The sequence below is a fragment of the Ambystoma mexicanum genome, chromosome 13 (assembly GCF_040938575.1).
Source record: "Ambystoma mexicanum isolate Mex_15411 chromosome 13, UKY_AmexF1_1, whole genome shotgun sequence".
Lineage (NCBI taxonomy): Eukaryota > Metazoa > Chordata > Amphibia > Caudata > Ambystomatidae > Ambystoma > Ambystoma mexicanum.
In genome coordinates, this window is record NC_090938.1 from 443,351,089 (window position 1) to 443,377,172 (window position 26,084).

Sequence of the window (26,084 nt, forward strand, 5' to 3'; positions counted from 1 at the left end):
CCTGTTATTCTGATGTAATATTGGTTAAACAATTCAGGTTGGGGTGTGAAAGTGCTGGCTGTAAATTCAAAGAGTAAACAGAGCTTTTATGTAAAATAGGCTGGCTGGTTTGATGTAGTGTGAATTTCTTTAAATGTTTCTTGGAAACATTTTCCTCCCACACTGGGGCTGTCATTCAAGTGCACAGAAGCTTGACCACTGAAAATCACATAAGTAACCAGATTTGGTAAAAACCAATTATTTCTTCATCAAATTGGGTTTTTGGATAATCCAGTGATGGGATTTTTTGACAAATATAATTAGTTGCAATTCCTTTGAAGTGAATCAAAACCACCAAACAGTTTCTTTTGATTTTGTTATTAAATATATTTTTTTCTCTTTGCTATCGAATGTTTCTGCGTTTTGTTAGTTGATCCCTTCCTTGCTGATGCACCAATTCCAGTGGACATAAACCCACCAAAATCCTTATTTTTTTTACCAAAATCATACATTTACAAAAAAGGTCAAGGAAATCAACATTTTGAAAGCACCCTCTGCTTTATATTAAAGTATTCTGAGTATCTTTTAAAACTTCAAAATGTAGAGCCACATTATGAGTTTGGTGGTAGATCAGTTGCAAATCAGCCACTTTACTGCCACAGTCGTTCACTGTTATGGCCGCTCGATCCTGTGGCATTATCACAGGATTATGGGTGGTGGTAGGTGAGATGTAACTCCCTATTTTTGGAGTCCATAGGACTTCAACGGAATTTTTGGCAGATTTATCTCGAGAGGTTTTACCAAGCTGTAAATCCACCATATCTTTATATTGTAGTTTCAACAATCTTAGTTCATTATCTTTCAGTGTTCAGGAGAGGGATGCCAGCCAGAGACCTTCGAATAAGTGCACACATGGCGCCGGACCACTCTATCTCTGGTACCAAGTTTGTTCACAAAAAGACATCTGTCTATTAATCTTCTTTCTTCATTATAATGTTGCCACTGTAACCCTGAGCCTAACACAGCCAGGTCCACTATCAGTTTCTTCCGACTCACTGGCTGTGTTAAACTCGTTGGCATTTCTTTTGCCGATGGGGTCAAGGACGGTACCACAATGGCAACTGCTTCTCCCCGCCCTGGCTATCAGTGCGGGAGGGTCTCATGTACCGCTGACATCCGTCACACAATTCGCTTGCTATGATTTCGGGTTTTACGTTTCCTTTTTTGGAGGCTTTGCAGGTCTGGGTTGAAAAGGGCAAGGGCAATTCCCTCTTTGTTGAACTTTCAGGTTTCACTGTCTTTCTCTTCCGTTTGAACTGCCGTCCTGGAACAGCTGCTTCCTCGTGCATTCGGTATTGCTCAGAGTGTGCTCTTGTGGTCTGCCTTTTATCACTGTGGGGAAGGGAAAGAGCAGTCAGGTGTGTATAGTTATCGGCAATTGCCTGAATCTGCCTGAGCATTGTGTTGGGACATGTCGAGTAAAGGGCTCTGGTTTTAGTCCGTTGTCGCTCATGGTGTAAGAAAGTGTTTGTGTCGAAAAGGGGGGGGATACAGTTTCTAAATATCCTACTGGGCAGGATGAGGAAAAGGTGTCATACTGCATCTCACCCTTCGGTGTCCCACTTCCACTCCCCAAACCCCACCAGATCCAGGTGATTCTCCCGCACTGGTCCACCACCAGGAACTGTATCCAATAGCGATGGCTCTGTCCTGGCCACCTGGATGACAGACCCCCGTGGACAAGTGAGTCACCTTAAGGTTTCTCACACAAACCATTGGTTTGGGGGATGGTACACAGAAGTTAGTAAGGTGGTAAGATGCAGTAGCTCTTTGACTTCAGCTATGAGCTTGCTCATAAAATTTGAACCTTGATCAGTCAGTATTTCCTTAGGAAAGCCAACCCTGGAATAATACGGTAGGAGGTTTTTGAAAATTTGCTAGGTGTTATTATTCTGCATAATCTGGTTGCATAGTCAACAATCATGAGGACATATTTGTTGCCCAGTCTGGATGTTTCTAGAGGCCCAATGATGTCCATCCTGATTCTTGAAAACGGGACTTCTATGATTGGTAATGGATTCAGAGGGTCAGTTAATGGGATGTGAGGGCTGGTTTTTTGACATATTTCATACGTCTGAATAAAGGTCTTTATATCAGCGTAAATTCCTGGCCAGTAAAACCTCCCCCCGATATGTGCCTGGGTTTTGGATTGTCCTAAGTGTCTCCCGGTTAGATGGGAATGCGCAATCTCTAGTACAACGTTTCGGTCGGTTTTGGGGATCACTAATTGTCTTTTTTCCAAGCCTTCTGTAGATATTTCTTTTCTATTTATCAACCCCTGCTTTAGGAAGAAAAAAGGGCTCCCCTTTTCTATACCTTCTCCTTCTGGAATAGCTTGTAAGAAAGCTTTTTTGCTGGGTGAAGGCTAGGTTGGGAAAGGTGGTAGGCTCTTCTCCCTTCCTTTCTTCGATGTTAGAAGGCTTATCAGCGTCCCCAAATCCTAATGTACCTCTTTCTGTTTTGTCTGGTTCACTTTCTTTACAATGAGGAAATAGAGCCTTTTCAAGAATCCCTTAGGCAATTGTGTCCCCATAATGTACTTTAAATGGGATTTCACCATGCTTCTGTAAGAGAACCTTTACGTCTCCCGGAAGTCTGGATCGATGATGCCTGCTAGAAAGTCTATACCAAACTTCCAAGCGAATCCAGATTTTGGGGCCAATCTTATATAGCACCCAGGAGGGGGTATCAAAACTAAGTCTGTGGAAATCATTCCGCTTTTCCCAGGAGGGATAGTAGCTTCCCTACTGCTACAGATATCAAAACCAATTGATTCTTTCGTGGCATTGGAGGAGTTGGAGGCTAAGACTAACCTTCTGGAAGCTTCTGGAATTGTAGGGTTCCTCAATTTGTTTCAATTGGGTCACATCGCACTCCTTATACCACATGTAAGGAAGGCATGGTATCAACAGTAAGACAGACACAACTGACCACAGTTCAAGGGTGTTTATTAACCTTTAACAAGGGTGTGATAAACGCCTATCTAAACCTAAATCTACAGATAGGAGCAAGCTGCGACCATCAAACAATAATAATGCAATCCTAGTGGAGTCTTGTCAAAATAAAAGTGTATATACTAAAAGAAACTATTGCCAGTCCTTACCGCTAAACATGCATAGTAAGGAGTAGTGTTCATGAAAAAGAAAGAAGTGTTCATAAAATTACATGTCAGGATGTTCAGGCCATTGGCCTCCCTTCCCCACGTTTTCAACACGGGACAAGGCTGTTCATTTGAGCAAAGCACACACTCTGGCTTCTTCGGCATGAGGACACAGTTCTATTACCAGCATCAGGGCCTTCTGTAATGTGAGTCTCTTTGCTTTTCCAAAGTCTCTTGATTCAAAGGGCAAGATGTACAAGAACAAAATAAACACACAGTTGCTCTCCTCTTTCGACTGTTCAATTCAGGTGTCTCACCCTAACTCCCCCTCAGCCGGGCTCAGATACCTTTTTAAATCACAGTCCGTATCGTGGATCCCTCTCTTCCGGGCTCAGATCCCCCTTTTCCAATGATTCCAGAATACTCTTTCTCTGGTGACTCACAGTTCACCCCGGATCCCCCTCAGCCGGGCTCAGATCCTTTCTTCGTTACAATTAGTCTCCCTCAGCCGGGCACGGAGCAATTGTAGCTCGCATTCAACTATCGAAGACTTTCGAATGTGCACAGGTTTTAGCTTCACCCGTTACAGAACCACTTTGATCTCAAATTTCCCCTTTCAATAGTTGCCAATTAATTGTATACCTGACAGAGACCTTAGAGTGAGCACCTACATGGCTCTGGACCACTATATGGTATCTTATTTGCCTCCCAAAGTTTAATCACAATTATATTCGCGTCATTCGTCACATAAGTTTCACACGCTATTCTCTTTAGATTTCTTCATACAATGTTGCCGCTTGCATCCTTGGTTCCAACATAGGCTAGTTTAGTATCACTCTTTCCGACTCACCGGCTGTGCTGTCTTCACTGGCGCTGCTTTGCTGTTGGAACCAAGGACACTAACACGGCAGCAGCCGCTCCTCCCTGGCTTGCTTATCGATGCAGGAGAGCTCCAAGTACCTCTAACACACAATGCAGGTTTGTTCAGCTTTAGTTCCCGGTCTTAGGTTTCTTACTTTCCAATTTTCACAAAAGTAACAGTCTGAAAAAGTCAAGGGCACTTCCCTCCTTGCAACCCTCTCTGGTCTTGCCGTCTTTCTCCTCGTATTAAACTGCCATTTTGAAACTGCTGTTTCCTTGTGTGCTTTGCCTCGCTCAGAGTGTGCTTCCGTGCTCTGCCTTTTATCGATGTGGGGCAGTGTGATGGAAGTCCGGTGTGTGTAATGATCAGTAATTGCCTGACGTTGCCTGACCATTGTATTGGAACATGTCAGGTATACGGCTCTGGTGTTAATCCATTTTTGCTCGCGGTGAGCTGTCCGTGAGAAAGTGTTTGTGTCGGGAAATGGGGGTCAGGGGTTGAGTTCATATGTATCCTACCTGGTAGGATGGGGAAAGTGTGTTACAGGGAAGGGGATACTGTGTCTCACCTTCCGGCGTCCCACTTTCACTCCCCGAAGACCCCTCATCCAGGTGATCTTCCCGTTCTGGTCCACCCCCAGGAACTGAAGTGATGGACATGTCTTGGCCACCTGGAAGACAGATCCCCAGGGACCAGCGTGTGAGACACCTTCAGGTTTCTCACAGGACCAACAAACCTGGGCTTAAACCTGGACCTGGTGAAGTTCCTTAGCAAAACCTGATCCCCGGGGTAAAGTAGTGGTGGTGTTAAACGTTCTTCATTTGCATCCAGAGTGGTTATCTACCTTGTTCTTTGACCTCTTCCACTGGGCCTGCATTTGGCGAGGAATGAAAGATCCACTAGCTATCAAAGAAGCCACATATTCGTACATTTCATTACCAAACATTTCTGATACTGCACGTGCATCTGCCAATGCCCGAGTGGGAGGAGACAGGGGAAGTCACATGTTCATCCAGTCATCACCTCATGGGGCGTTAAATGGTGGTCGGACCCAGGCTGATTACACAGTGCGAACAGGGCCAGAGGTAAACAGTGAAGCCAAGTTTTGTTCAAAGTCCATTTAGTTTTGGCAATTATTTATTTGAGCAGGCTGTTGGGGCACTCACAAACCCTGTTCACTTGCAAGTGATAGGGACAGGAGAATGTGTGCTTTATCCACAGTAGGGTTGTAATATGCTCAAACACTTCATTGGCGAAATGAGGTCCATTGTCAGACCGCAGGTGCTCACACACACCTCATCGTGGGAACACTTCCCTAGCAAGGAATTTTGGTGCTCTAAGAGCATTGGGGTGCGAACAGGGACTGGCCTCGATCCATCGTGAAAATGGACACACAACCACAATCATATAGTGGCAGCCCTGACACATTTGGATTATATCGACATAATCTACATGGAGATGTTGGAAGGGACCTATTGAACGAGGTATGGGTCCTCTCACTACCCTTAAGGTATGCCCTGGGGTACATTTGTTTCACGTTTTGCACCTTTCATTAATGCGGATATATGCTCTGCCATGTTGGGACAGAACCACTTTTCCACAATATTCGCAGCAACTACATCCTTCCCCATATGAGTGGGATAATGTAACTGTGTAAATCGGGTCTGTAACAATGTTGTTGGAATCTCTAGTTGGCCTGTGCTCTCTAGTAACCATAGGGCGTCCGATGGTGATAAAGAGCATCCCCTCCTCACCTATAATTCCTTCTCCTCTCTTGGTGCCCCACCCTTGAAAGGGGCCCCTAGGGGTCCCTCACGTCTATGGGAAAAGGCAGGTCACCACACACGATAGATACGCCAGACACGAGGTTGTATTCCCAAAGCTAGGGTTTATTGCAAAGCAAATAGTCTCAGCTGGCCAACTCTGTCTCACACCCCGTGACGTGTATCTCTAGACCTCGAGGGATGCAAGAGAGCGAATTACGTACGTCAGTTACATATATACAAAATGCATATCATACACTCAGCTGTGACATGTTTAACACCCCCCTTTATTGGGTTTCTTTGAACTCGGTTTGATGATGGACACTTTCGACCAATATGACACCTTCAAATGTCTATTCTAGTAAGAATATGCAACTTTGCAAGTGCGGAGACATATTTTCTTTGTTGAACAGAACACAGTGCTTCTGTTCTTGGAAGCAAGCTACATACGGGGGAAGTCACATTCCAGACCTTGCTATCTATGAGGTGCTATTCGTGTCCTGGGAGCTGACACGCTCTACAGGGCTCGAAAAAGGCGGGCCGTAAGAAGAGCATAATTCAAGCCTTTAGCTGCTTTATTCTAACATATTCTACCATATAACGAAACTGGCTGGCAGCTGTGAAATGATTAAATGCCCTGCGGCTCTGCTTCAAGGCTACATTCGGGAGGGAGCCGGGCATTCCTCCCCAGAGCTGCCTACGTTGTGTTTCGACGAACTCTTATTAGCCTCGCGGCCCTGCGGCCTTGTCCTTTCACGTTCAGACAACAATGTTAACAGTCGAGCATTGTAAGCAGAAAATGTGGTGCAAAGCAATGTGAACAGAAAGCAATGAGCAATTGAAAGAAAACAAAATGGCGATCCTTGTTACATCAAAATGGCCGTTCATTGGTAAACGCGGAAACCTGTATTTCTATCGTTTCGTACATAAGACGGTTGGCCTTCGGCCACCAAAATACATTTGCCGTCAATCATGAGAGGTATCCATTTTTCTAGACTGACAAACCCTCCTTTGGCCGTATGCCAAACGTCTCATTCATTTATTGTATCCTCCTCTGATGACGATAAGTATGAAGCACTTATGTCTGAGTTTTGCATGCTACTATAAGCATCATCATCTTCATTAATTTCTATAGCCATTAATTCTTTCACTGTTTTTATTTCATTTGTGTCTCTGTCATCCCGACCATAAGTTTGTTTTCTTTTTGTCATCATATGCATACATCCCTTAGTACATCCCTCTGTTTCCTCAGTGCAAACTATCGGTAGGCAGTGCATGCAACAACAGCACGATATGAATATTCCAAACACCAATACTAATATCGAGATAAACTTCCATCCCCAAGAATGCAGTATCCCCCAAAACCAGGACTCTATTCCCCAGCCCCCTTCTCCAGTAGGGAGTTTGGAGCTTAGGACGTGCATTTTCTTTATTGCTTCAAAAATCGTAAGGGAATAGTCATCTACGAATACACAGCACGCTGATCCCACAATCTTGCAAATTCCCCCACCATCAACCAGGTTTATATCGAGAGCCATTTTATTTTGCAGTGTCATTAACCTAATTCCTTTTTCTTCCAACGTCATGTTAAATAGTATATCTGTCGTTGTGTTTATGGTATCTTTTAGTATTCTGGACAACTGCCTTATGTTGTAGGAGTTCACTATCTGGGACAAGAATGGAACAAATGATTTTGCTACGTCCGTCGCTATCAAACACCTTCGCTACTCCATTTGGTTCTAGATCTGGATAGTCTGGCCATGTCTGCTGTTTCTAAGAGGAACACTCCCTGGAACAGTAGACCTAGGTAACATGTCCTTCCCAGTTTCTGGGCAACCAAGAATATGCTTTCTCTCCACATATGAAATAGACTGGATCTCTCACATATACTGGTCTATTTCCCATTTTAATACTGCTGTATTCATGCATCCAGTAAATGTTGCTACTAAATAGGAGCCTTTCTTTTTTAGACAAAAAGGGACAGTTCTCGGGTTGTAGTTTACCGTGTAAGAAGAGGGAATTGCATCTTTATTCCCGTCGGTTCTTACACGAAACATCATCACAGATGTTTTAACTGGTGGGGACAATCTATCTTGTCGATTTTGTCGTGTTCTTTTTCGCGTACATTTCTTCGTAGGTTCTGGGATCATCACTTGTGCTTTGGATTATGGAACAACCCACAGGCCTCATAATTATTTCCTCAAACTCATTCATGTTTGCTCTGTCTAATTGACCCGTAATACTCTTGTTCCACTTCCCATAAAACATTGCACTTAAAGATGCACTGCATGTAGAACTCAATGACAATGGTTGTACATACCACCCTATCCCTTTCCCCGCATGCTGCGGTAAATGGGCGCATACCCAACAATTATTTTTCTTTAGAATTGCATGCGTCATATTCATGATGAGTAATAGTGTATTGTTCCCATACCCTTCTCTGTGTCTCTCTTCCATTGGGGACAAGGTATAAGTAATCACCTGAACCGGGCTTTCAGTAGTGGATATATTAATTATTGGGAAAAACATTCCCAATGGGTGTATAGATTCCACATACCATAACACCAACGCTGTCGTTATTGGTGCTACCACACTCATGAAGCACATTATTATCGTCAAAGCCAGCATACAATTTTTTTTACCATGCGTTTTCCCTAAGTTTACAGTCTTTATAACTAACTCATTCTCAGCCGTGGTGCAGGAGGAGGCTGAAACCGGTCCTGACATTTTTCTCACTGTCCTTCTTCCTGACAACATTCGTCATTGATATCTCTCTTCGTCGCACTTGTCCGGATGTCAATAAGTTCAAAGGATTATTATTTTTTTTTTAATTTTTATTGTAAAACTTCAACTTGATATGTTATATCATGTTTTTGTTACATTTCAGAGAAAAATAAGTCATTTTCGTTTCCATCTCCTCCGTAGAATTGCCAAAGTCAGATTTAACAATACAAGTTGGACCGTTAGGAGACACGGTCACATAAAACTACTACATCGGCTGTGATGGCGTGACTTTCAATTACTCCCGACATTCAGTTAGGAACTAACTTTAGAACTTCATCGAAAAAATTGATTAGGTTACAGGAGAGCTTGATGTTATGACCTGCTACATCATAGTCCCACCAATCCTCTGACACATAGGATTGTGGTTTGAATTCCTTTAAATGTACTTCGCGGAGACCTGACCGCGTAGGGCATATGGCTGCTAGATGTTTTAAAGACTCGACTTCTGTTGTTTTGCAGAATCGGCAGTTATTGTTGACTGTTTCTTTGTTCTTGCGCATTCCAAAGTATCTCGTTGGTGTTTAGAGCGTTCAATCGTAGCCTTAGGAATTGTGCCCTATGATGACGCGATGGACAATTCGTGAGATAATTTGGTTGACAGTGTAATTTGACCATACTTCTGGAAGAGGGCAAGATGGATTTGAGGGCTAAGAGGCTGTTATAAGTTGTTATCCAGTCCCATGTTGCTAGCTTCTTTTTAGCATGTTGTGGGCGCTTACTCTTCTTCAGATATGCCTGCTTCAACCATAATTAGATTTAGTTTGAGCTTCCAAGCATGAATAAGGACATTGTCGGTGGATTCTTTACCCGGCTTGAAGATGTTGTATGCCAGTATAGAGGAACCAAGTAGTATCTTACGCAGGGTAGATAAAGATTTCCAGACAATTGTCATATAAGTTGAGTTCAAAGCTAGCTCGTATCTCAGGGCTGACATTGAAATGTAATTCGGAAGGTTCAAAACACGTCTCCAAAACTTTCCTTCCAATCGGCTCCAAATGTTGTAGTTGATATTCAAGGCAGCTTTGCCGCCAAAGGTGATTGTTGGGATTACTTTTTGGAGATAAAACATTATAACGGGGGTGATGGAGAATTTCCCGTAGTCAATGTTGATTTTAACAGCTTGAAGACTCAAAATCTTTATTTTAGCCATCAAGTCGCCAATCCAGGAAGCTCCACAAACCGAGTCGTTGACCATTGCACCTAGATATCGAATTGACTTGACGACATCTAGTGCTTTTTTTTCTATGCGCCATTGGAAAGACTTGTCTTTCCTTGACATGGAACGTCCGATGCACATGATTTTTGTTTTCTCTGCATTTAAACACAGCTCGTTAGCAGATAGAAACTCCTGCAGGCGAGAAAGAAGATGTTGGAGCCCAATTTGTGTTTGGTCGACCAACACTATATCGTCAGCGTAGACCAGGTGATTTACAAAGTGACCGTTAAGCTTGGGAGGAAAGCAATGGAAAGACTTTAGCCACTCCGGTAAATCAGCTATGAACAGTTTAAAAAGATCTGCTGCAAGTGGACAACCTTGTTTGACACCTTTAAATGTTCTTATTGGATCTGTAAGGTCGCCATGTGAATTGACTCTGATTTGAATCAAAGTATTAGAATGCAGGGCGATGATGGGGTCTAACAGATGATCTGGACAATGCCACAAGCGTAGTTTTGCCCATAGTTTAGTTCGGTTGATGGCGTCAAAAGCTTGTTGAAGGTCGACAAATGCAAAGAAGATTCTTTTTTTCGCCTCCAATGCTGACAATTTTAAGAGTGACAAGATTGTAAGATTCACATCGATTCCCACGTTTTTTGTAAAACCTGTTTGGCGACAGTCAAGTTTTCCAGTTGAGAGAGCCCAATTTACCAACTGTTGGCGCAAGAAAGATCCAAAGATCTTGCCAATAGTGTCAAGAAGGGCGATCGGGCAATAGTTCGCAGGATCGGCCTGACAGCGCTTCTTGTATATAGGCACTACAATTGCCTTGGACCAAGAAGAGGGAAGCCTCCTGCTAGTTGAGATCTGAAAAAACAACTCGTGGATAAATTTAGCCAAGTGTACACTATGCTTTTTGAGCATAAGATTTGATATTTGGTCAGGGCCAGCAGCTCTTGAATTTTTGAGCTTGGAGATTGCAAATTCAATCTCTTTACAGGAAGGTGTAATGTTCCAAGTGGAAATTATCATATCGGACGGCGGGAGAGCTTCGAATACAGGTTTTTCATATATTAGAGTGAAATATTCTCACCATTTGTCGCATGAAATTTCATTTGAAATTGCTGGAGTAGATTTCGAGCGGCCTTTATTTAAAATGGCCCAGATTTCACGTGTATTTTTCTGTACCAGAAGTTTTAGCATTGTTTCTGCTCGGCCTTGGTCGATGATGATTAGATGTGATCTTAGCCAATTTCGATATGATTGCCGCCGCTTCTTGACTTCCATTGCCTTGCAGTGCGGGTCACTCAGCTCTCTTTTGATTTGCCTAAGATCTTTCCTTAATAGTTTTTTTGCCGCTGCTATTTCAGAACTATATAGGTGTTTTGGCAATGACCCGAAGACTCTTGAGTTAAAAATTGTCTGAGTTTGGTCCATCAGCAGCGGCGTGTACTCTACTGTCTGGAGTACGTTTAGACTGTGGCTTAGATGGGCAATAGCAGATTTGTTAGTTCTCAATCGATTTCCTGCGGCATTTGATTGTAGTTGGTGCGAGTATTTTTCTGGCATGTTACAATACTCTTCGCACCAAACAAGTCGCAGCATATCATGATCGCTGGATGACATCGGCTGCACATTAAGAGAAATAGCTTTTTCAAGAAAATCTGTCGAAGCCCAAATATAATCAAGAGTATTTGTTCGAGTCATGCTATGCCACGTCGGATTAGCAGGAGAGTCGCCTTGAATTGTTCCATTTAACATCTGACAGTTGCGTTCCAGGAGATCCTTAGCCCAAGTTTGGCCTCTCGGAATGACTTCAAGATCAGGCAACCGAACATTTGACTTGGTAAGTAGATCGAATTTAAACCCACTGCAGTTGAGGTCTCCACAGATGAGTACGGAAACGTTATCATGTTTAAGAAAAGTGTGGTCGATTTCATTCAATACTGACTGGATGAAAGATGTTGATGAGATCATAGCGGGATTCCAATATCCATTTATTATTAAGAGATTAGAAACAGTGGCTCTCTGTGAAAGTTTGATCAAGGTGCTTTGCACAAATGGATTTGGGTTCGTGGAGGCTACCAACGTCCACCAGTTCCAGATTTTCAAGAGAGTTATTAGACCTGCAAAAGGCCGGCCTTTTGGGTTCTTGCCAGCTCGGTTTATCAGCGTGGTAAAGCCATCGCGTGTAGGGGGATCACGTAGCCACGTTTCTTGTAAACATATTACGAATACATTCTCCAAAGGTTCGTGGAATGTATTAAACAAATGTGTGAATCCTCTCGTATTCCATGACAGTAGAATTAGCTCTTGTTGTTTGGCGTTAGGTCATTGCTATTTACGTGGTCCGTTTGGAAATCTTTTTGCGTTGTTAGCTCTTCTTTGAAATGACTGATGCGTGGCAGCATCTAGAATATCGAGAGATGAAGCTAGGGACTGACGCAGGGCCGCTCGCTTGGCTGCTCCGTGGCTTACTTCATGGACAAGATTTGTCTTAGAGGATGAAATAATTCTCGGGGCAGGTGGCTCGAGAGTAAGATCAAAACCATAGACCAAAAGATCTTCATTTGCTTGAAGTAGCATGTTTTTTACAGCCGCTGAAGAAATGTGAAGAAGGACTTGGTCAGAAGACATTTTGGTGATATATTCCACAATTTTAATATCATCTGATGAGATCGCTCGCAATGGTGGAATACAAGCAAGTAATTATAGGATATTTCCTCTGTTTAAATTGACTTTGTTGCCATCTGAGTGGATGTTTTGGAGCCGGAGTTTCCACTTGCATGTTTGAGTCTCAAGGTATCCAGGTCCAGAGACTCGCTGAGCTAGAGGCAGACGCGATTTTAGCTGATTCGACGTTTGTTTAGGATTTAACCTCGAGCTTAGCGCTTGCTGAGGAGGCCTTTTCATCATGAGAGAAAATTGTCGATCGTTAGGTCTTGCCTGCGGTATCCTCAAAGGTTTGTTTGCCTCTAGATTCCTCGTCGTTGAAGACCTAGTTGATTTTGCGGCTTGGGCTTCAATAGCGACAATGGTGAAATTCTCAGGATCAGCTGAGTAAGTCCATAAATTGCATAAGTCAACAGAGGAATCAGTAATGCCGTTATCAGATGAGGAGTCATTGGATGCTATACGCCGGCGTTTTGCCGGGATCTTTGAAGGACTCAGTGTGGCACCTGTCGATCTTGATGGAGCATTGCTGGCAATGCGCTTCCCAGTAGTTGTATGAGTTGGCCGAGTGAACAAGCTTGCCTTTTTCGGAGTTGTTATGTTTCTTATGAATTTTTTTACCTTTTGTTGTATTTGTTTCGGTGGGATATATTTTTTGTTGGATTGCTGTGCTTGTTTTCCAGATAACTTTTTCAGTTTACTTTCAAGGGTTGTGTTGATTGTTTTTGCTGGACCTTTGAATATGTTGAATGAATTCACTGACGTGGAAGTTTGAGCTGGTGCGCTTCCTGTAAGCGGAATTGCATTTAATGCGAAACTGCTCGCTTGAGGGACTGGACCTTGCATATTCTGGTTTGGATCTCGAGCATCATGAGAGGGAGCCGACAGGCTCGGTGGTGGACCAGGCTGTGAAGGTTCATTAGGAGCTGTCACAGATGCAGTTGTAGGTTGAGAATGAGGAGATCCAAGTGAAATGTCTCGTGTCTTCGGGGCGCCCCGTGCAGGGGATGGTTGTATTTTTTCGCATCCATTTCACAGAGTCCAGGAGGCCCTCCATTAAGGCGTCGTTTTGACAGTGATGCCGTGCAGCTAAATCGCTCAGCCTGTCTTGCCATCTCACAGCATTTTCAGCATTAGTTGTCATTTGAGCTTGAAGAAAACTCGAAAAGTGTTCTAATTTGTCAATTTTAGACATTAAATTGGAGATGGCAGCGCCTTGATCAGTTATTGTTCCAATCAGTGATTCAAAAATCTTTGTGAATGGTGCTAGGGCAACAGCAGAGGCGGCTAGCACATTGTTATGTATCTGAGAAAGCGCTTCAGATGAAATGCCAAACGATTGAGGTGTAAAATCATGGAGTGACGAAGAGCAAGCCGAATTGTCCAGATTGTAATGCGGATTGAAGGTGGAACATTTTTTTGCAAAATTCATTGGATGAACTTCTTCGCCAAACTGAGGTTGCATGGGGTGCGGAGTACTCGCATTCAGCATTGGATTTTCATGCAGGGGAGGTATGATGGAAGTGCGTTTTGCCTTGAGCTCAGCAACTCTTTGCAGGCAACTAGCACGAGCAATCACGCTCCGATCAAGGTGAGTGGGGAGTGGATTGGCTTTTGGTGCTAAGAGTTGAGGAGTACTTGAAGGATTGGCATCAATGAACTGTTCATTTATGCTCGACATAAGAGAGTCGCCCAACATCAGGTGCTTGGCAGGCCAAAGCACTATCATTCTCAGGTTCAGTACGTTCAAGTGCTGCTCCTAAAGTAGCTCGACCTGCTGGTTTTAATATGGAGGAATCAATTAGAGAGCAAGTTGGATTGGTTGTAAGTAGAGAACATGGAATATTAACTTTGGGCCTCAATGCATTTTTGGCATTAACGAGCCAATCTGTAAACAACGCGGCTGAGCCGGGAAACAACTAGAGGTTTTTTCCTGTATCAGAGTGTCTTTGGCAGTAAGAGGACAAGTCGATGCCATGGTAGGCATAGATAGTCGGTTGTTATTCAGCGCTTGTTTGAAACTCAAGTTATTCGTCGGGAGGTTTTCCACTCCTAGATTTGAGATTTTTAGCAGTTCTTCATCAGTCACTAAGTGTGATGGGAGACCTTTTTCTGTCCAAGAATCAACAACATTTGTAGATTTACTGTTCAGAAGGGCCACATGAGCCGTAGAGACCGGTTTCATCGGTCGTGATGTGACAGACGCTTTGGCGTCAGACCGAAGCGCCGGAATGGCGGCTGAAGCGCTGGGTGATTTCAGCAGATCCACGTTGGCGACTCGGTGTGCTAACAAGTCAGTTTCGCTGGCAGGCGTGCTTACAGAAAGTTCACCGTTCAAAGCTGGATTGCATTCGAGATTGATAGAAGGGGTGCCAAGTGAGCGGGTGTTATCCAACTGGGCTGCAGGAGCTTCCGATGTAACAATAAGCAGCACAGATGGATTTAAGTCATCAGCTGGCATGCATCGCTCGTCGAGCGACGACGATGCTGGGGGCATTAGGGAACTGATGCCCCCTGTTATTATTGGGCTTGTTGGTATAAGTGAGCTATTAGCAGCCATAAGCGCGCAACCAATTGTTTTGCTTACCTTAGCCCCGGCGACAGCTTTCATCCTGGACCAAGGGTTTGTCGAGCGCCGTTGCAGCGAGGATTTTCTCCGGGTTAGTGGGCCGTCGGCCAGTAGGGTCATTGTTTGCTCCTTGACCCGCTAGCTCTTTGAGCAATTGAGATGACACAGCTCCTCAGAAGAGCCCTAAAGTCGGCAGACGGCAGAAAAGCAGCAAACAGCCAAACAGCAGGAGTCACAGCAGTCGCCCTTTACGCGGCCGGGCTTCACGCCGCAAGGGTTGCTGGGCTCCTGTTTTGAATGCTCACTTCCTGGAATGGGCGGAGTTTAAAAGTGGGCGGGGCTTCAACCCGCGTTGCAGCGTTGCAGCAGTTCGCTCGCTCGTGAGCAGCCGGCCTTACACAGAGCAAGGGGCGCGAGGGGAACACGCGTAGATTAAACTCGCTTGGTAACGGAGGAATGACAGCTCGCGGCAAAGATGTTGTCTCAAGTCCCGACTTTTCCCTCTCAGCCACGAGGATGCTCCGCCAGCCTTCCCTCTCTCGCCTCCAGGAATTGTCAACAGTTTAGTCTGCCAGCCCTTTGCAGCCTGGTTTGCTTATTCGTTCTAGGCAAGATCACTTATTCTCTCTTATACTGCTCAGAGGACTTCTGAACAGTTCTCTATTGCCTTAGTACCATGTGCGCCCAGCTTGTACGCTCTGGTTCAGGACACATGTACTTTTTATGATCGCACCGAGGAGCCGCGAGTCTTGAATTGTCCGATTTGCACAATTATCACGCTTCTCTCCTCTACACCTCTAGTTCCTTCTCCGTCCATGAGCGGAACCAGAGGTTAGCATAAACACCAAAGAACTGTGGAACACTCTGTCTTTCGAGGCCGCAAATCATATCGCCTCGCTCCTGGTATTGTGTGATCCGTGAACAGTGCCGATGCACTTCCAAATCCAGGCTTAGCGTCAGCCTGCGGTGCAATGACAGATGCTGGTGTGCGCCGCGACAGTGATGCGGATTCGGTCTTTCGCTCTGTCGAAATGGCAAGTGCTGGTGGGCGCCAAAGGGGTACACGTTTTGTATCTGACGTTATTTGCAATGCAGATTTCGTGTCGGCCAGCAGTGATGTAGGTTCTGCTGGGCAACGTTGGGGCACTCTTTGCCCTTCCTCCTTTTTGGCAATCTTGCAATGCACAGATCACCACTAAGACATATTTCAAGTTTTGGCACCTCTCCATCTCTATGAAATCAAAATGGATTACCTCAAAAGGCATAGAGGGCGGGCCAAAACTGCCTATTGGAGTGACTGTTCCCTTTCCTACATTGTGTTGTAAAAATGTGATACAGTTTTGCACCAACCTCTCTGCATTCTTCTTTATGTTTACATTCTGCCATACTGTAGATAGGTGCTGTATTATTTTTTTCACACAGATGTGATTAGGGCTGTGAGCCATTGTGACCATTGCAGTCACATAAGAATTTGGCAACATCCTGTTTTTAGTTTCCTTGTCCTCCCAACAACCCTCTAAATCTAACTCAGCAGAACCCTCTGCCCACCCTTGTATCTCATCGGCCGTGGCTTCGGCCTGCATCTCTTTCACAGTGGCAATTCCATCTTCTATCATACAGGGTACTTCCTCAGTCTGAACTGTCATCATTTTATTATTCAAATCAGTGGCATTTTGTTTCGCAATTCTGTCTGCAAATGCGTTTCCCTCTCCCACTTTGCATGTTACCTTTTTATGTGCCTCGCATTTCACTATTGCTAGGCGCTTTGCAAACGTTAGTGCAGACAGCAATCGTACAATCAAAGGGCCATGCTGAATTCTGGCACCATGTGATGTCAAGAAACCTCTCTCAGCCCAGAGTCGGCCAAAGTTATGAACCACCCCAAAAGCATACTGACTATCAGTATAGATATTCACATTCAAATTTTCAGAAATCTCACAGGCTCTGGTCAATGCTATTATTTCTGCGGCTTGTGCCGAGTTGTAGGGAATTCTTTTGCTTTCTACAACGCTCTCTAGGGTAGTGGTAGCGTAAGCGGCAGTTGTCGTGCCATCAGGTAGTTTGAAACAAGAGCCGTCACAAAATAACTCTCCATCTGGCTCCTTTTGTGGGATGTCACTTAAATCAACTCTCCCCTTCGTTTCTTCTTCAATGACCATTAAGCAATCATGGGGCGGTGATTCGTTGTCACCAATTTCTTTCATGGGCAGTGGCATTAATTCTGCAGGATTCAAAGCGCTACACCTCATAATTTGGATGTGGGTGCGAATAAGACAATTTTGTATCTTGTCAGTCTAGCAGAGGTGAGGTGTTGCGTCTTTGTCCTATTTAATAGGACATCTATGGCATGTGGCACCATCAGAATTAAAGTATGCCCCAATACCATCCCTTCCGTTTGTTTCACCGATGCAGCAGCCGCCGCGACAGATCGCAAACATCGTGGTAGTGCGCGCACAGGGTCCAGCGCAGAAGAAAAATACCCGCACGGCCTATTTCTTCCACCTTGTTCCTGTGTCAAAACAGCTAATGCACATCCTTCATTCTCGCATACAAATAATCTAAAAACTTTTTCATAATTTGGCGTGCCCAAAACTGGAGCAGAATATAATGCAGTTTTCAATTGATCAAACGCTCTCTGACATTCTTTATTCCATTGCAAAGGCATCACTGCATCCTTCTTAGTTAATAACACCATTGGCTTCACAATTAACGCAAAATTACCGATCCACTTCCGGCAATAAGAAGCCATGCCTATTATGGCTCTGACTCCTTTCTGTGTCTTTGGAATAGGCATACAAGAAATACTTACTATGCGTTCTGGCGTTAGCCTTCTCCCCTCTTTCAAAAGTAGGTAGCCCAAATAAGCTACCTCCTTTCGATTATATTGAAACTTCTTCAAACTAGCTTTATGGCCATGTGCCACTAGGTGTGACAGTAGTAATACAGTGCTCTTTTTACAAATCTCTTCTGTATCAGCAGCGATCAACAGATCATCTATATATTGCAATAGTACACACCCCACTGGTAATTCTTTTAACGCTCTACTGTAAATACTCAGACTTTCCGTATATCCTTGTGGAATGTGCGTGAATGTAAATGATCGTCCCCCTAATGTGAACGCGAACAAATATCTACTGTCCTTGTCCACCGGAATGCTAAAGAAAGCATTTTTTTAGATCAATTACGCTAAAGTATTCTGCTGAGGCAGGTATCATTGTCAATATTGTAGTGACGTCTGGGACCAAAGGAAATTGTGGATCTACTACTTTGTTTAGCGCGCACAAATCAATTATGAAACAATATGGTACTTCATTGCCTCCTTTCTTAAACACTGGAAGAATCGGGCTGTTACATGTACTGCCTGTAATTTCTTCAATTACCCCTAATTTCACCAAATCTGAAACAATACTTTTCAATCCTTTCTCTCCGTTAGCCGAAATGTTATACTGGGGAATTCTTGGCAGTGTAACTCCTTCTTTCAAAATGATCCTCACTGGCTCTATCTTCAAGCATCCTACATTGTTGTCATGCATTGCCCATATACAGGTTGGCACTTCTCTTAACTCTCCTGGCAAGGTTTCTGACATGAATTCTGACACAAGGGCATCTTGTGGCCAAATCGTTAGAAACACCCCGTCTGACGTACAATGTATAATCGCACCTAGCTTTTTCAACAAGTTCAATCCCAACAAGTTCTCCCCACAATTGTCTGTTAAAAGGAAAGGACAATGTTCCGTGAATGGTCCTATACTAACTGGGACTGGTTGGGACACTGGGTTTATGACTGGTGTACCTGCGAACCCTACGGAAACATTCTTTTGCCCTGACAGTGGTATATCCGGAACCAAGTGATGGTCTATTGAACACTTTTGCGCTCCTGTATCTATAAGGAAGTGGTGCTCCTTATTCCCGACTCCCATTTCTACGTAGGGTCCCCCCTGATTCACGGGAGTAGACATTGGTTCCGACCCCTGCCCTGGGCTGTCCTATTGGGGAAATAACACATAGTCCGATGTGTAGTCACTACTATTACTGTAATAAGTATTTGGCTGCGTATTGAAAATGTTCCCACTCTTTCCTCTATTTCCCCAACTCTGATTCCCATACTGTTGGTTTTGCTGACTCTGGTTAGGAGCACTTTGGTTTTGGCCTTGGTTTTGATTACCTTCATTATTGTGGTGCTGCTGCATACTATTCCTATTTGGTCCAATCGTTCCTTGGTGCCCTCTGCGCTGTCTTCTCTGACCGGATCCATTTCTCTTCTGTAAATGTGGACATTGCGCTCGCCAGTGTCCTTCCTCCTTATAGTATGCACACTGATTTGGTCCCAATGGCCCCTCATGCATATTCAAATTACTCCTCCCTTGTGCGTTCCCTCTTCCTCTACTATGTCCTGCTACTTGCTGCAGTAACACCCTTGTTTTCAAAATGCATTCTTTCAAGTCTTCCCCCACCTGTTATAATAACAATAATTCTTCCACCATCGTCTTTCGCCTCGGCGATGGTAACTGTTGCCGTCGATTGTGTGGCCCTAGCACTTCCTTCCTATCTCTCCCAATATCCTTACCCCTGTACCCAGGTGCAGTAAACATTTCAGCATATTCATTATCCAATTCATTTTTAAGCTCAAAAAGTCCATACACATGTTCCCTCACTTCTTCATCTCTTTGTCTACAGCGTGCTAATGCATTTAAGTCTAACAATCGCTGCGGTGGTAATTTCCCAATTAACTGTTTCCATCTCTCCACCAAATATTCACCCATGCATTCCAACACTACCTGTCTTTCGTTGATTCTTCGGAAGTCATACATCGAAGCCAATGCTGCCGTCCCATCATTCCCATCTATATACATTTCTGCCTGTTGCTGCAATTCCACCTTCCTTTCTTTGCTGATCGCACTGCGAGTTACCCTTGTGCATCCACTTTGTTCAGTCCCGCCTCTCGCCCTGCGGTTTCAACTTCAACCCCTGGAGGGACGGACGGTACCGAGCCTGTATCTAAGGCGGGAGGTGCGGATGGGACAATGGGACCGGGGAGTGTCTGCTGTGGACCTGGTTGGCTAATAGGAATTGCTACGTGCGCGGTCTGTGGCTGTGGGAGGGCTTGAGCTGCGGGAGGGGCTTGAGCTATGGGAGGGGTTTGAGCAATAGTTACTGACATGTTTGAGCTCGCTTCTGATCTTGGGCCTTGTTTTGTATGGATCAATATGTTTTCCATTACTTCATCTGCTATGTTCAATTCTCGTTGGGGGTATATTTTTTCTATAATCAACTGCTCACGTCTACCTGACCTTCTTAGACTCTCAGTCCACTCCTCCTCCTCCTTTTCTTCCGCTACTTCACCTTTTGGTTTATGCCTGCGCGCATGCTTCGCTCTACTTCTAAATCGGAGCATTGCTTCCCTTCTCCAGTCCTTAACAATATCAAATGCTGCGGGACGCTCTTTCCTTCTTATCAACACTCTTTCCAAATTATCTATTCTCGCTATCTCAAAACTACCATTTACCAGCCACTGATGGTCTTGTTGCTTTCTGGTTTGCCTATGCCAAGTCTCACAAAATATTATCGCTCCCACACCATACTTCACATACATCTCATACGCCGGCGTTCCCCCAGGTGGTGCAATTTGGCCATCTTCCAAAGATTGTCCACCACAGCGGAAAAACCCCGCGAGGGTGGAAAATACCCCAGGAATGTTTCAACCTACCTCCTGGTTAATCAACCTTACCTAGGGCATTTGATTTTGCAAAGTCAACTCTCAATCAATATCAGGATTACTTTGAATCGTGAAATGACTCACCTGATAAATCAATTTGTCCTCCAGGACACAATTTGTCTGTATACTGACGCAACCAATGATATCGTATCTGCGTTTCTTGGCTTCTGCCTCGTTTGGGACCCTCGCCTCCTTGTTCTCTAGCCAGATACGTCGATCAGGGATCAGGTGTGTGCAGATACGCAAAGGAATCTCTCATCACTTCTACAGGGCGCCCTGAACACCTCTTGATCCCGGCTCGATCGTCCCGTCCTCGTCGTTCTCCGCCTTTACTCAATTACAACGTACACGATGGAACAAGTGTGGGAGTGTCCCTATTCGGGCGCCATCTTGAAAGGGGCCCCTAGGGGTCCCTCACGTCTATGGGAACAAGACAGGTCACCACACACGATAGATACGCCAGACACAAGGTTGTATTCCCAAAGCTTGGGTTTATTGCAAAGCAAATAATCTCAGTTGGCCAACTTGGACTCACGCCCCGCGACGTGTATCTCTAGACCTCGAGGGACGCAAGACAGCGAATTACGTACATCAGTTACATATATACAAAATGCATATCATGCAATCAGCTGTGACATGTTTAACACCCCCCTTTATTGGGTTTCTTTGAACTCGGTTTGATGATGGACACTTTCGACGAATATGACACCTTCAAATGTAGATTCTAGTAACAATATGCAACTTTGCAAGTGCGGAGACATCTTTTCTTTGTTGAACAGAACACAGTGCTTCTGTTCTTGGAAGCAAGCTTCATACGGGGGAAGAGTCACATTCCAGACCTTGCTATCTATGAGGTGCTATTCGTGTCCTAGGAGCTGACACGCTCTACAGGGCTCGGAAAAGGGGGGCCGTAAGAAGAGCATAATTCAAGCCTTTAGCTGCTTTATTCTAACATATTCTACCATATAACGAGAATGGCTGGCAGCTGTGAAATGATTAAATGCCCTGCGGCTCTGCTTCAAGGCTACATTCGGGAGGGAGCCGGGCATTCCTCCCCGGAGCGGCCTACGTTGTGTTTCAACAAACTCTTATTAGCCTCGCGGCCCTGCGGCCTTGTCCTTTCACGTTCAGACAACAATGTTAACAGTCGAGCAGTGTAAGCAGAAAATGTGGTGCGAAGCAATGTGAACAGAAAGCAATGAGCAATTCAAAGAAAACAAAATGGCGATCCTCGTCACATCAAAATGGCTGTTCATTGGTGAACTCGGAAACCTGTATTTCTATCGTTTCGTACATGAGACGGTTGGCCTTCGGCCACCAAAATACGTTTGCCGTCAATCATGAGAGGTATCCATTTTTCTAGACTGACACCCTGAAGTTCCATTATCTGAGTGGCAGGCAGGGTGCTATATCCCTCTTTTAGAACCATTGTGCGCACACATTTACGTGTGCTTGATGGAGTATTGAAATCTGAAATATAGGGAAAGTATGCTGTGCGCTTCGCTTCTGCGTCTGCTGCTTTGTTGCCCTTGGAAACGGAGTCCTCCCCCCTCATGTGGTCCTGGCACTTCATCAATGCTATTACTGCTGGGAGTTGGAGCATGTCTATGAGCCTGCCCAGTCGGAGTGCGTCCTGCACCGCTGTGCCGTCAGCACATCGAAAGGCCCTCCTCTGCCATAGTGACAACCCAGAATGTATTGTAGACGTCACGTAGGGAATATCGTCATATTGCTCCATGTACGTGGTGCAGTTGTGAACATAGTCTCCCTCCTCTACTGGTTTGCTTCACATGTCGCCGGGTTTACAATCCTATACCTTACCACTTATATGGGCGGATTTAAAATAATTACCTTGTATCCCGAGGCTCTCTGCATCATCAATGTAATCTTGGGTCGTTCAACGATTGCAAAGAGAGGATACTCCATGTAAAGCGTGGTGCTTCACCCCATTGAAATACTTGTTGACTATTGCATTGCAAATGTAGCAGCAGCCAGTGCTTGCTCACAAGAGTAATGTCCTCTCATTACCGGATCTAACCGTCCAGTGTAATTAGTCAGTGGCTTGTGTCCTAAAGTAGTCTTCTGTGTGAGTACTGCAGTCATCACTACTCCATCGGAGTGTGAAAATAGATCAAATTTGTCCTGATAATCTGGAATCCCTAACGCCATGCACCAGTAATTTCCTCTGTCCATTGTAGTTTACCATCCCCTCTCTGTGCTGCCTTGAGTGCGCTTAACAAAGGTCATGTGTATGTACCATAGTCCAACATCCAAGCTCTGCAGTAATTACACAGGCCTAGAAACTGTTGCATTTCCCTTACAGTTTTAGGTTTCAGCGTTCTGGGGATCACCTCTGCCCTTTCTGGCTTCACCCTTTGCCTTTTTCTTGTCCACCTTGTACCCCTTTTCTGCAAAAACCGTCTACATGCACACTGAGTCAGTCTTGCACTGTGTCTCTGATTTACTACATATCAAAATGTCATCAACATACTGTATGAAGGTGCTTTCCATCTGTCTGTTGCCTAGATCCATCTGAAGGACTCTATTAAAGATAGAGGGTGACTGGCAGTACCCTTGTGGTAATCTGATACGTTTCCATTTCCAGTTTCTATATAGGAAGGAATTCAAGTCTTGTGACTCCTTGTGGGGCGGTATAGAGAAGAAAGAATTCTTCAGACCTATTACCGTGAAATGGGTAGTTTCCTTCGGGATGCTACATATAATTGTCTCTGGATTAGGAACTAAAGGAATTTCAACTCCAACAATCTGGTATAAAAAGCCACAATCCCCCTGTCTCCTTTTTCACAGGGTACACCGTGGTATTGCACTGTGACTCTGATGGTACCAAAATGCATTATCCCACTAGTGCGGCTATCGTCTCATAGATGCCCTTGTCTGCCTCCCTTGATAAGGGATACATTTTCGCCCTTGGTAAAATTGCTCCGGGTTTAAGCTTTAGCTTGACTGCCCCTATCCCTTTGATTAGCCCCACGTCATAGGGATTGTTGGTCCATAGGACACTAGGCACACATACAGGTCTTCTTTGAGAAATGGTGGTGGCATGTTGCACAACGCAGGCATTCTCTGTGGTACCTCCCTGTAGTGTATTCTCACCTCATATGTAATACTGATGTCAACCACTACTTCATGATCTGATGGATCATCTTGGACAGTTCCTCATCTGTCACGGCAGTCAATCTGTATCCCTCCCCTATTGCAGTCACTGTCCTCCAGGATCGTCCTGTGTCATCTGTCCCATGCAATGTTATCCTGTCCTCTCTCACTATGATTGCCTCGAGTTCTATTGAGACTACCTTTCCTTTGGGCTCATCTACGAGAATCTCTGGCCTCCATATAAACTCATTAGGTATGTGCCACAACTTACCCTGAATCCCTGGAAGCTATGCAATAATTACCTCCACTGTATACGGAAATAACTCCATGTCTACAGGCACCCCTCTTTGTACAGTGTGGCCACAATATGCTTGAATGGTCTCCCTCGCGTTCATGTAATGAATTCCTGGTATCAAGCACACTATCCCCTGGTCTGTGAATTAGATAGTCATGTTGAGTTTACTCATGATGTCTCTACCCATTATATTCACTGGTGTCTGTCCGGAATACAATAGTGGCATGGTCAAGTTGTGTTCTCCCAAAGAAAGTGGTACTTTGTCAGTAAAAGGAACCAAGTCCGTCACCCCAGAAAATCACTGCGCATTCATGGCATTGCCTGACATTGGGTATCTTTCTTCTCTGATACAGGACCTAGTCGCCCCCGTGTCCACGAGAAAAGAAAGTCTTGTCACCTATATTCACCTTTATACGTGGTTCCTCTGCTGGATTGGGTGTAACTGATAGGATTGAACACATCAGGTCTGTTTGTGGGCTGTCCTATTGTGGATATAAGGACATCCCTGTCCCGTAAATGGGTTTCCCTTACAACAGTCGCCCCTCCTAGCTTTCAAACGGCATTCAAACCCATGGAGTCTATGGGCATCAGTGCTCTAGCGTTTTTCTGCGTTGGTTTGCGATGACTGCTTGTGCCCCTGCATCTTCTGTCCAGGCAATGTGTGCTGATATGGCTATACGGCCCCTGTGTCTGTGGTGCGGGTTCCACATGCTGATATGACTGCATGTATATGTCCTGTGCATGCATCTGTCGTGAAGCATATGTCTGCCTGTGCATTTGGTCCTGGGCATAGTCAGCCTGCTCTGTCTGATATGCGGGTTGGTGTTGCATTCACCCATTCAGTTGTATCCCTTCTCGGTTTCTGCTCACTTGTGATATGTGTCCCACTTGTCCACATACCCAACATAATATATTGGCTCCCATCTGTCTTTGCTGACCCCCCTGAAATCCCTCTGGGCCTTGCTGCATCTGATGTCCATATCCTCTTCCCCGAGGTGCTCCTCCTTGCCCCCTAAACCTGTGATTCATGTCTCCTCACCCTCTAAACCCTCGATTCATGTCTCCTTACCCTGCAAAATCTCCCTTTGTTGATTGTGGTCTATGCTGCGCTTGCAGTATGGCTGCTCTTTCTCCGCTTAATGACATCGCCCCTTTAATGGTATATTTAGATAACCTTTTCTGCACTAGCTTGGCTTCTTCCTGATTCCTTTCCTCACGCTTCTTTCTTGCATTCTCTTGCATTAGTGTGTAATAGTGTACTATGGTTAACTGTATTTCTGGCCACGACTTAGCCTCCATCCGCACTAGCTTCTTAAGCTGCTTACCTGTTCAGGTAACCCCTGACATAATATGCAGTAAAATAATCCCACCATTTCTCTTGAATAGCTTGAATATATTGAAGTGGGTCTTCGTCCTCACGCATCTTGCTTGCCCTGCATGTCCGATGTGTCTGGGTATTGCACCCTAAGAGTATTCCACATGGCCGCTCAGCAGTTATTAAACGGCGCACCATCTTGTGCCGTATCAAACACCTTCACTCTAGGATACCCGGCTCTTTTCCATACATCATCTGCTACCTCCCCAAGAATTGCAGAGAGCAAACTCTTCATGTCACCCACTGCTAATGTCGTCCCTGTCGTCAGTCTCTCTATCTCATAAATCCCCTTGCCAGTCCCGGCCGTCAACGACCGACGGTAACTTGCATCTTAAATTGTCTTTGTCCATCTGCTGTCATGGTATGTATTGAGGTCACCTTTCTCTAGTAGTGGGAACTGTGTCAGTCCTATCCCTCCCCTCTGTTTCCCCATGTCTCTGGTAGCTTTCAACGCCCTGATCATTTTGTTAAGGGAGGTCCTGTTCCATCATAATTCAATAAAGGCCCCATCAAAGATGGAATTGTGCAAACAGCAAAGGTTTTATTCTCAGTCGACTGGAAGTTGTTCACACATGCCATTGGTGGTCATTTGGCAAAGCAAGGACTCAAAGTCTGCCCCTTTTAAACACACCTTTATA

At 44.8% G+C, this 26,084-nt stretch overlaps 1 protein-coding gene across 3 annotated transcripts in view; it reads left to right on the top strand.

Annotated features, from left to right (window-relative positions):
- Positions 1–26,084, top strand: part of LOC138521321 (butyrophilin subfamily 2 member A1-like) — a 773,333-nt gene that overhangs the window by 685,184 nt on the left and 62,065 nt on the right. The window lies entirely within an intron of this gene.